The sequence below is a fragment of the Caretta caretta genome, chromosome 22 (genome assembly GCF_965140235.1).
Source record: "Caretta caretta isolate rCarCar2 chromosome 22, rCarCar1.hap1, whole genome shotgun sequence".
Taxonomy (NCBI): domain Eukaryota; kingdom Metazoa; phylum Chordata; order Testudines; family Cheloniidae; genus Caretta; species Caretta caretta.
In genome coordinates, this window is record NC_134227.1 from 21624012 (window position 1) to 21636438 (window position 12427).

The window sequence follows — 12427 nt, forward strand, 5'->3', positions numbered from 1 at the left end:
AGTGTTGAGTAGAGATGAGCTCCAAAATGAAATCTAGCAGCCAAACAAGTCCTCAAACTTCGGGAAAGTTTAAATCTACATCCACATCTTGAATACTATGTCTCAGGCCAGTCTCTGGCCTGCTAGGCCATCTAGTTTGTATCCTTCTGAGAGTAACTCCAGATGCTACTCTTATTATGCACAGTCCTTTCTTGATTCTTACTAAACTAATTGCCAGAATAATATCCTGCACCAGTGAGTTTCACAGGTTAATTATTTATTGTAATAAGTGTTTCCTTTTATTCATTTTAAATGTATTGCCTTTTAATTCTATCGAGTGCTCACTTTTCCTTGCATTATGGAAAAGGTTAAATATTATTGCTGCTAATGGGAACAAAGTGAATTAGGCAGAGAAAATATGCCTAGAAGGAGAAATTCAGAAATTGGTCTGGAGTCCTTTGTTCATCCACCAAGCAGAAGGAACAGCTAAGTGGTAGCTTTCCCCACACGCTGTGCCCTGCCCATGTGGCTCAACCCTGACTTAGAGGGACTACTACTACCCTGACTTAGAAGGGTGACGGGGAGGTTGGCCTCCATTAAAACCAAATTCTTCATTGCTCTGCTAAGATTAGTGGCAAGGAGGACAATCAGTGCCACTTGGGATACTAGTCTTTATGATATAGAAACCTGTCCATCAGGCCAGTGTGTATTGAAATCTGGGCTGTCCCCTGCTCTAGGGGAAGGGTGCTGGACAACTACCTGGGAGTCACAGAAAGGCCTCCATTGTTCTCTAGAGTTTTGTCAGTAATTAAAAAAAAAAAAGTGTCTACCTGTTATTGGAGTTAAAACAAACAAACAAACAACAACAAAAAACCACCTTCATAATACAAAGCAAATGTAATGGATGCAGAAGTGTCTGCCTGGGTTTGCAGAAAGCCTGAAACAGTATCCCTGAGATGTGAATTGTCCCATTTGTTTCCAATGCTAATGGTACTTTAAAGGTCAGTATTGTGAACTGCATCACTGTTCACCAAAGCATGTAAGAAAGGAGAAGGATCCTAGTCTGAAGCTCTACGCGAGTGTTGAGATGTGAGCCAATAACAATACCTGCTGGGGTTGGAGGGGAGTGGGAAGGAAGGGAAAATTGCTTCCGTTTTCCTGAAGTGTGGGCTCAGCTTTTGAAAGTTAGGGAAATTTTGCATTATGCAGTGGACGGACATTCACTAACTCATCTCAGGCAAGCCACTGGACAGCTGTTAGAGAGGAACTACTTTTGAACATTGTCAGCTTGGTTGGCTGGGCTAGATTTGAAAGTGGGGGCGGGGGGAGACAGAGTCCAAGCGTCAGTCTCCTGGGCCATTCAATCCCTTGGTCTACTAAACATTCAGTAGGCCAGCTCCTCAGCTGGTGTAAAATGGCATAGCTGCATGACCTTCAGGGGAGTGATGCCAGTTTACTCCAGTTGAGAATCTGGCCCAATACTTGTCTCATTTCACTACAGTATGGTTCCTGGTAAGGTTGGCTCAGGAACAACAGCGCTAGTTTAAAAGCAATCCTTAATTTCAACCCAGCTGGGAAGGTCTGGATGGTCTATTCGGGATCCCCTCCCTCATTCTGACACATCATACTTTTCTATCCTACACATGATCGCTCAATATTTCTATTTTGCCCACCGCCTCCTTCTCCCCCACTTCCCAGACTCCAGCAGCCTTTGGAAACTGACCTCTCTATAACTGAACAAAAGCCCAAGGTCACTGTGGGAAGGTTCCTTGGAGGCCAGCCCTCCTCTTCCAAACTCCTCACCAGCATCATGTCAGCAGGGAACTGAGACAAGATGTACCTTCCTCACTTGTGGAAAAGTCCACATCCTTTTTGTGTGGCTGTGAGAGTGGAGGAGTTTCTTTTGATGGGCTCTCATCTCACTCGAGCAGAGGTCCTCAGAATGACTCAGACGTTGTGGGGGAATCTTTCCCATATTGTGAATCTTGGACAAAGCAATAACGAGTTCCCGATCCTCTTTGGACAGGGCTTCATTATACTGTTCCCTGCCCAAAGCACCTTTCCCTATCAACCTCACTCAGGGTTTGTTTCATAGCTATCTCTCTCTCTCTATTTTATACCCTGAGGTGAATGTGGGACTCTTGGATCATCTGGGATTTCAGTGGGCATTATGAGCTTTCGAACAATTGTGCATGCTTCTGATTCAAAAGTGGGTCATGTACAGTGGTATGCTGGAGAAGCTTTGATGTGTAAAGAAAGGGAAGGAGGACTGGGGAACTCGCTGCTTGCTGGTACTATTCAAATGCCAGTGAGCACCTGTCCAGCTGAACTGATTTTACTCATGCAGTGCTGGGAGTTTGACCTGGCGCAGTAGCTGCTCTGTACTGATTCCCTGACTTCTCTCCATGTTTCAGCAATTACTGCTGGCTGCACCATAGAATCATAGAATATAAGGGTTGGAAGGGACCCCAGAAGGTCATCTAGTCCAACCCCCTGCTCGAAGCAGGACCAATTCCCAGTTAAATCATCCCAGCCAGGGCTTTGTCAAGCCTGACCTTAAAAACCTCTAAGGAAGGAGATTCTACCACTGCGCAACTTGTGACAGAGGAATGACAGGGCCAGCTGGGGGGACCTGGAGTCAAGGCAGAGTGGCTGTGGCCGGAGAATGTAGTCGAATGTGGTGTCTCCAGCTCAGTCACTATGTATTTTCTCTGGGCCTTTCTTTTCCTGTGTCACCCAAGCCATGCCTGCCTTTCCTCTGTTTGGGATCCTTAAATAAAAGGAGCTTTACGCGCATGCAAGGTTTTCTTAGCTGTAGCAGGGTAGATAATGGCAAGAAGAGAGAAGATGGCACAGGAGAACTGACCCCTGGGCCTGTTTCTCCATTGGCCTGCATCTTGTGTTGTCACTGCCACCTTTACAAAATGGGTGTCTCTCATTACCATTCGGGTAGTAATGTTTTGTGCCATGAATTACGTCACCAGCTGCAAGGCTCTGGAGAATCAGACCCTGTATTTTCCCCTTCACAGATTCTATTAGACAGTCTGTTCTGTGCATCAGATATAATATCGCAATAGCTGCTGTTCTACAAGTCTGCTCTTATGGCCACAAAAATCAGGCTTCTACCTGCATCCCCCACCTTACCGGTGAGTGCGACAAACTCAGAAAAAAGAAGCGTATGAATAATAATTACCCAAAAAGAAAAAAACTTTCTTTTTTTTAATGAGCTCTATAAAAAATAAGTTCCTTAATTAAAAAGCTTTTTACTTTGGAGATAGCAACAACACTTCAGAGAACTCCAGACGGCTCCGGCCGTGAATGAAGATGAAATGAACAAACTTGTCAGATAGCTCCTTATAAGAGCATGAAAGAGAAACCTGAAAGTCAAAGGTCAGATGAAAGAGATCACTCAGATCCGAGGAACTATCAACAAGACACTAATTGCACTGAAAGGAGGAGACAGATGGAAAGAAACAAAGCAGGAAAACATCTTTGGGACAAGCATAATTTAAAAACAAAAGTTTGGGGAAGAAAAGCATTGGTGCAGGAGATAAACAGATGGTGACCCCATTCGTGCCTTGCAGGGTGGAAGGTTTTGGAATTTACGGGTGGACCAAGTCACACATTAGCACCTCTCTGCTGATTCCTTGTGGAAATTGGTTCTGGGGATGGGCTCTCCATAGAAACTGTTGAATAGGAGAAGGCCAGAGAGCAATACACATTCATATACACCTATGCAAAACAGTATAAAGTTCTACCAAACCACAATGCTTGCATTCCACACCCCCTTCACATGGGGGCAGTTAACAACACAGTGATCAATTTGGCCCAGGACATTCAGGACTCATTGTGATAAATATGTCAATTTCCTGCAACATCCTTGGAAAAAGTGTTGAATTAAGTTTGTGTCTTTGGAGTCAATTAAATGCAAAGGTTTTGTATTATTGTGGGTCGAGATGTGACTACTCTAGGGGGCAGAGGGGATGTGAATCCTGAACTTCAAAGGACTGTACTGAATGATGTGCCAGACAAGAATAGACTTTTGGGACAAACAGTGGCAAGTGGTTTGCCTGGGGAGGTGAATGCAAATTTCCCACCGCTGCTTATGCAAAACCCCAGCCTTTTGCAGGTAAGCCCCAGGGAGAGTACCATTGTCTGCTATTTGTCAGATAGTGCTACTCTCCATAATTTTTCACTGTAATCTGTGGGGTTCCTGAAGTCTCAAGATCAAAGGCCCCAAGCTGTATAAAAGAAAGACTGAGCTATTCATGGCTATTCTGGTTCTGAATCTGAGATAGCTGTGAACCTGTAACCAAGCAGAAAACTCAGAGCCTGAGACTGGATTTGGGAGTGACCTCTGGCAAGCTTTGTAGCATACATGTAGGTTCTGTTATTGCTTTTAATGTGTTTTCTCTGTAATGCTTTTACCGTAAGAATAAATGTACTTGCTTTTAAAGAGCCCTGTGGTAACCTACAGGCAATTATAGATGTTCATAGCCTTCAGAGAGAAAGCAAAGCACAGATGCTGGCTTGTTTGAGCAGTCAGGCTTGCTGGGCATATCCGTGTCGGCAAGGAATTGTGCAGCCTGAAAAAGCCTGGTCAGGAGGGAGACAGAGAGGTGGGTCTCTCCCAAAAAGAGGTGATGGCTGAGGAGCCTAGAATGCAGACCCTTGATGAACCACAGAGGGGGAAATACGGGTACAGTTGGCCTGAACTGTGACAATTATTCTGGCTGTTTTTGCTACTGGAGAGACCTCCACGGCTTGGACAAGGATGTTTAACAAGTAATCAGCACTAGGACCATACCAGGCCTGAGGCAATTCTCCTTTCAAGGAGAATCTCAGAGGCTTGTGATGTGAGGTCGGACTAAACAAAAAAATGCGGGACTGTCCTTGGAAATGTGTAAAGCTCCCTTTTGTGGTCAGTTGGTTGGCAGGATTTGCCTGTGGAGAAAGAGCTCAGGAGGCTTCATTTCCATGCCCTCTTCTTGCAGGGTCTTAATGCAGAGGCTGCTGCACTACAATGTAAAGCAAATCATATGGAGCAAGAGTGTGTGTATTTCTCTCCTATGGCAGAGAGTTGAGCCAGCCTGGCTGGTTGCAAGGTGTCTTCGGTCGTTTAGCTCACTCACGGTAACTGAGACTGCAGCCCAGGAGGTAGAGAGAAGGGGAGTAAGACAAACCCAGTCCTAGGAAGGGATAAAAGAGGGAGCTAATGAGATGTGGAGAGGGGAGAAAGGTTTCCTGTGGCTGCCCTCTGCTTTGTGCAGCCCACGGGGACTGCTGGTGCCAGAGCTGGTCTCCCTTTTGTGCAGCCCTTCACTGAGCCTCATGTTATGACTGTGGCTCACGGTGGACAGCCCTTGTGGTGAGGCAGATGCAGATCAATAGCCACTAGGGACAGCTGAAGGCATGGCTGAGTGAGGCACAATCCAAGGGTCTAAGCCCCAGCCAGCCAAGTGCAGAGAAGCCACTTTTAATTTGCCAGCAGCAAGACATGTGAGTCGATCCATTGGGGCTGGTCCAATGCTCCCATTGACTTCAACAGGCCATGGAGTGGGCTCCTAGCTAGCAATGTGTGTGTTTGCGTGGGGGGAGTTAACATAGTCCCTTGCTCTAAAACAATAAGGCTTTTAAAAATAAGCCATCTGCATGGAGCATATTGCATTGGAGCGTTTCCTATTTCCGGTTCATAACCATTCACTTAAAGCTTTATCACCAAGTAAGACAAACCTTATGGTTTGAGAATCTATCACTCCTATTGCTTTTTCTGAATGGGCCATGGGAAATTATAGGCTGCAGCAGCAGGCAAAATAACCTTTGTAAATTATGATGATTGGGTCTCCCCTTCCCCCGCCCCCCCCGCACTCATCCCTGTGTGGGGGGCGAGTTTTCTTTCTGCTTTTGCTACCATCTGGCAAAAGGCCAGCCCAAAACAGAAATAATTTACATTGAGGCCAGTCAACCTAGCTTCATATTTGGCTACTCATCTGCTTGATTAATGGAATGTGGGATCCTGGCTGTGACAACACTCTGTTTGTTATATTTACACCCGCTATCCCTCCAGATCTACTTCTCTCAGCTTTCCCTCTGGGGAAGCCAAGAGCGAGGCCGCATTCAAGTGATGGTCAATGGTTAGCCTTCTCCCAGTGCTATTTCCCTTATTTATAATCCCTGCCCTCCTCTCCCACCTATGGGAGCACTTTATTATGAGCCATGGAGAAGCGCAAAGCGCTCCTTGAACTCCTTAGATCAGCGCTGGTCTTTCTGAGATGAACAATGTGAACAACCGAGTGACAGGTAGCCAGCTGCCGTTGCTCACTGTGGCCTGAGCTCTCCATCTGGTCTGTGGCTACTTCATTGTAAATCACGTGCCATGCAGGGAACTACTTTAGCCAGGCCTCTTATTTATTTTATTGCACAGTGCCATAAATCTGCATCATCTTTCATCAGGTGTTGTGTTTGAAATACACCTCTTCCAGGTCAGTAGAAGATCTAATTCCCAGCCTTGTTTCGTGTACACTCTGGGAATCAAGGAAAGAAGGCATAAGATGGTCTGGCCCTTTAATGCAGGAAGGAACTGTGTCCTGTGACTCCACCTACCTTCAGAGAAGCCCCCCAGATAGAAACTAGAAAACAGCCAGACACTCTGGAGATCATGAGACTAACAAAGTTAACCCTTTGCATAACTCCCAGAGAAGTCAGTGGAGGGATGAACTGGCCCCAAGATATCTCAGACATGTTGAAAATCCCTGTTTCATTGATTTTTTGTTTGTTTTTGTTTTTTGTGTGTCTGTGTGCATTCTCTCCCCTCTTATAGGAGCCTGGCAGACAGTTGAGACCCAAATTCACATTTGTGACTAGGACTGTTTGCTTAGCTAGTCATACCATATCAGAGCAGGGCATGTGCCAGATGATTGGGTGGTGGGAAGCTGCTAATAACTGGAGCTGGCCAGAAAATGTTTCGAAATTTTGAAGAAAAAATACAAAAAAAGTTGGAAAATGTTCCCGACAAAATTATTTCATTTTTTTTCAACAAGGCCTGATAATAATTCTTGTTGTTCCTTAGAAGCCGGATCACCTGGTGAAGATTTGCATACCTGAGTCAACAGACTTATTTCAGCTGAGAATCTCGCCCGAAAACTTTACCTTTTTATTCATTTAATGAGCTAAAAGTAATAACAAGGGTTGGGGACCTTAGATTCTGGCCAAGAAGTGGACTAGATCCTTACAGCACTTTCCTGTATTCCTGACTAGAAGTGGGGAAGACCTATGCAAAGCTTGGCTCTTCATAACACAAACACTCCTCCTCACTCCCTACAAGCAGGCTATACTGCTGTAGCCACAGGATGCATGTGGCTGCTGGAGACTTACCTTCCCCCCATCGAGTCCTCTCTTGAATTCTGCCCAAGTCCTAACCAATTTTAGAGACAAACAACAAACACAATGAGACTTGATGTGTTTTTCCTCACCCCTCCCTCCAACTCCTCCTGTTTCTCAAATGAACTCCTTCAAGAAATGAACCGTCCCTTTGTGTGACAGCAAACACAGATATTTCACAGGCACTCTCGTGGGACGGCGTTCAGCAGCATGCACACGCGCGGCTTTCATGTTTCCAAGTGTATTTAATGTGTGGGGCCCTTGGCAGCTCAAGGACGGCATTTCAAGTTGGGTAAAAAGACTGAAGCAAAGTTTTGATTGCTGAAAGAAACAGATCCTTAACAGACTTGATTGATAAAACATCGCACTTGGGCCGATTAAAGCAGGCAGCTCAGAAGTTTTTGCAAAGAAAGGAACAATTGATTTGGATGTCATACTTCCATTAGATCCCCAGAATAAGACTGCTGAAGCTTTAAATATTTATGAAGGTGAAAACTGGTTGGGAGCTCCAGCAGCATGAGAGTGCAAAGCCCTGGGACCTGCAGACAGGGGTGGTGCTGGCTGCTGGTTAGAAATGAGGTTCACGGGTACTGCTTTACTGGGCAGAGAAGGAAATGGCACACGTCTTTAGCATAAAGAGTTGCGTAATGTTTGGTTAATAAGGGCATGGTTGGGGCAAATAGGGTGCCATTTCCTCATCTCCTTGCAAGTTATCTTGGTTGCAGTTTGTTTGTCGAGGAGTATTACACTGGGAATGTGTGGGACAGTTGACTATTTACCAGATAGGGCTACTCTCCATAAATCCGCACTGGATCTGTGGGGTTTTTATGGAGAATTGCATGGAGCATGGAGAATTGCACGTCTTCCTCCTTGGCACATCACAGAGGTCCCTGTAGAGAAGTGACCTGCACCTGCTGACAGAATCTGTAATGCAAACACCTACATTTGCCCTTGATCGTTAATTAAGCCTCACCACATCCCTATAAGGGCTTGATCCTCTGAGCTCCCACTGGAAGTTGATAGATCCTTGTGGCACTCCTCCATATTCCTTCCTCAGCATGGGGAACTCATTGCCATAGGGAATTATAAGTAAATGAGTTATGAATGGATCTCATATACCTCAATGGATCAGTTTGCTAGAGGGATGTAATGAGGCTTAATTAACTATGGCCAAATTGTGAACCCCTTACTCAAGCAGTTATTCCTATGTGTTGGCTATTTGCAGCGTAAAGTACTATTCCGTGTGAGTAAGGGCATTGGAATTTGGCCTTGTATATAAGTGCAAAGTATTTCCTGTAGCATAATAAAAGGCAGGTTGAAAGTCCCTGTTTCAATGATTTTTTGTGTGTGTGTGAGAGCGAATATTCTCTTGTCAGGCACTATAATTTAGCTGATACACACACATACCCATTGTACAATACCTTAAAGTATCTATGCAAATTGGATCTTAATAGCATTCAGATAAATGGTTTAAGGAAGAAAAGGGATACAATAGTGTGTCACAGAGTTAATGTTATGGGCTCTACCTTCCAAATTGGCTCAGAGAAATTAGCAGGAAGGAAGGAAGGATCAGACAAAATAATAAACCTGCTTACCTGCTCATTAATTTAATCTTTTCTCTTTCTCTCTCGCTCTCCCTTTCTCATAGCTTTTGTGGTTTCTATAACTGTGGAATAACAACAGAATTGCAAAATCCTAGATGAAAGGGAGACTAGGTCTGAAAGCACAAAGATTAAAGAAGAGTTTTTAGGATTTGTCTTGGATTATTATTAATATTATTATTATTATTTTATTTTATCTTTCAGGTTTGTGATGGTTATTCCCTGTTCTTCTCACAGCTATTCTTCTGGATGTACTTATAGAGCACAGAAGCAGAGCATAGAGGCTCTTGGGTAAGTTCCCTGCATTTTTCTGAGGACATTATTGAAAATACTGATTATCAATGGAGCAGACTGCAGGAACCTTATATACCTCTAAAAATGAACTTTCTTTTAGCTGTATTTGTAACAGAGATGGGTCCAGACATGCCCCCTCCCCCAGATCCAAACACCTAAACTTTGAAGTAGTTCAGATTTAAATCCAAACTTTGTAGTTTTGGGCTTCGCTCTCATTTCTATACAGCTGAAAGGAGGTTTACATAACCACAGCTGGGTAGTTTCTTTTAATAGGATGTCTCTGTGGTCTGTTGCTTGTTGAAAAATGGTTACCCTAGTCCTGGACAGGTGACCAAAAGGAGTATTCCAAAGCATACACCCATGTCAAATTAGTTTTCTCTTGTTGAGGCCAGGGATGGGAGCTAGTGAGTTGATTCTCCTGTTGTTTGCTCAGCAGTTTGTTCTGTGGCTATGCACATTTATCTATTGTGCAGGCAGAACCTTTCCTTTAGTGTAGCCTGAACATCTCTGAGCTGTAGTTAGGTACATTTCTGGATATTGGAGATGTAGTGAATAGGCATTTGCAGAGTGTCAGACAAGGGGGAGGTGAAAAAGGGAAAAACAATTTCTAAATCACTCTGGGCTAGATTCTACCACCTCACTCATATTGCTGTCTACCTTACTCCATGATCTGCCCATTGAGTTCACTGGGGCTATTGGGAAAGTGAAGGTATGGCTCCGTGTGAGTAAGAGTGGAAGAAACTGGGTCTAGCTGTGTGGACAAAAATAAAAATAAAAGAAAGCCCTTATCAATGATGTAGTCTTTCCCTGGCGGATGTTCTGTATCTAGCTGGAACCACAAAGCTATGTTTTCGGTAAGGTGAGGATTATCTCAAGAACAGCTTTTCCCAGTGGATTTGGCTCTCCCAGTCCTGTCTGGAAGCAAAACCAAAACCAAAGGCTTGGCTCAGATTTCGGGAGGAGGGAAAGAAAGAATTCCCCTTTGCTCCGCACATCAGTACACAACCCTGCCAAAGCAGAATTGTAGCCTTTTACGTACATCTTGCACAGGGTAATGACAACAAGGTGCAGAGCAATGGGGAATCAGACCCAGGAATTCTTTTAGCACTTATTGTGGACTTTTCACAAAACCAGTAGGGGGAAAAAGAGACCCCAGAGAAAGCTCCTCACAAGTTTTGTGCATGTGCAGCCCCCTGATTCCCAGTGAACTGGGGAGGGCTCAGACAATGCCTGTCTGCAATCGAGATCTCCCTGACATGATCATCAGGCACTTCCTTGTTGGCTGGCTGCTCTTTCATGCAGGGGAGACCTGAAGCATCAAATCAGTGAAGCTCTCAGGCAGAGAGAAAGCTGAGCCAGGCTCGGAATATGATTTATGATGCCACTGAGCGTCTGGTTGGGTTTCGTACTGTAATGGCCTCTCAGCAAAGTAGTATCCAATTAGGTGACCCCCTGGGTCCCTCTTCTGATTTTTTTTTGAAGGGAAGGGGGTGTCACTTTTCCATTACTCTTTCAGTAGCCGTGCCGTCGAGGCTGGGATGAGGGACGTCTTGTGAGAGCAGTAACCTCACAAGGTGTCGTGGGGACCACTTAGGAAGCTCCAGGATCTTGGGGGGGGGGGGTCAGGGCGGAGGGCGCGGATAATTTGTTGTCTGGTAGAGGCGGCTGCAGTAAGTGAAGCCAGAAGGATAAAACGTCAGATATTACAGCGCACAGCAGTTACGTTCCCAGTGGCCGGGTTTGCAGCCTACTTCTCCAGTCTGTGACAAGCAAGGCAGCCCGATTCAATGGGGAGAGGAGAGAGAGAAGGCAGACCCAGCTCGAACTACAGCCATGCTCCTTTGAACCAGAAAACGCATAGGAACATATTGGGTAAGGCTCCAGTGGTTCCCAAATTTGTTCCACCGCTTGTGCAGGGAAAGCGCCTGGCAGGCCGGGCCGGTTTGTTTACCTGCCGTGTCCGCAGGTTCGGCCGATCACGGCTCCCAGAAGCCGCGGTTCGATGCTCCCGGCCAATGGGAGCTGCTGGAAGCGGCGCGGGCTGAGGGACGTACTGGCCGCTGCTTCTAGCAGCTCCCATTGGCCAGGAGTGGTGAACCACGGCCACTGGGAGCCACGATCGGCCGAACCTGTGGACGCGGCAGGTAAACCAACCGGCCCGGCCCACCAGGGGCTTTCCCTGCACAACCAGCGGAACAAGTTTGGGAATCACTGGGGTAAGCCATGAGATGTCAGCAGGGAAGGGGTTAATATAACTACTGTTACTATAATATTACAGTAAAGCTTGGTGCCCCAGCTGATCCCCATTGCATCAAGGGCTGGACATACACCTAATGAGAGCTAGTCCCCGCCCCAAAGAACTTACACTGCACCTCAGTCTTGTCTTACTCCTAGAGACTTGCCCAAGGTCCCCCAGGTGGCTCTGTAATGCCAGCAACAGGTCGAACTTGTTGCTCTGTGCTCCTGCTCTCCAGGCAAGAATGGAATGGGAAGGGCGGCCAACCAGCTCTCCCATTCCGGAGGCAGCCTTGCCAGAGCAGCACCCTGTAGAGATGACTGGGAAGTACCATGGCTAGAAGCATTAGGAGCATGTAGTAATCTTGTATAAGGTGAATTCTCAGCTATAAGGCATGCCCCCGCTCTTAGGCCAGAAGATGGGTCTTCCTTCCAGGGTATTGCAGACACACATGCACACTATATACTAAAATAGACCATCCATTGGATTTATGCAAACTGTATTGAGCACTTGGGATAATTATTAATTTTCTCCGAGTTTCAGCACAACTTCTCCACTCTCTCTTACGGTGCAACATGAATCGTATGCTTCACTCTTTGGCCATAATGGTGTAGAATGGCTAACTAACCAAAACTGCAGGCTTCACTCACCCATCCTGACAGGTTCCCCTGTAATTGGCCCATGAAATTCCACAGCTGATCTGTGACTGGAGCAATGCTGCAGTTTCATCTCTCCCTTGCATGATACCTCTTTTGAAATGAGCCCAGGAGTAAAAGGTTCCTTTTTCAAGTGCTTCTACCTCCCACCTCTCATTCAACAAAGGGGGGCAAGAGGGGAGAACCCAAGATGATAGACCAACTGTGCTGATTAATTGAAGAACTCTAACTAATGCCCTTTATGTTTTACATAATAATATAAAGCTTTATTCAGAGACAAC

The 12427-nt window shown here is 45.7% G+C and overlaps 1 long non-coding RNA gene across 3 annotated transcripts in view; it reads left to right on the plus strand.

The window, feature by feature from the left end:
• LOC125625458 (uncharacterized) overlaps window positions 1–12427 on the plus strand; it is a 149700-nt gene that overhangs the window by 52353 nt on the left and 84920 nt on the right. For all 3 annotated transcript variants that reach the window (XR_012665741.1, XR_007353559.2, XR_012665742.1), the window contains one exon: window positions 9165–9251. This is a non-coding gene — a long non-coding RNA (uncharacterized LOC125625458). The remainder of the gene's footprint in view (window positions 1–9164; window positions 9252–12427) is intronic.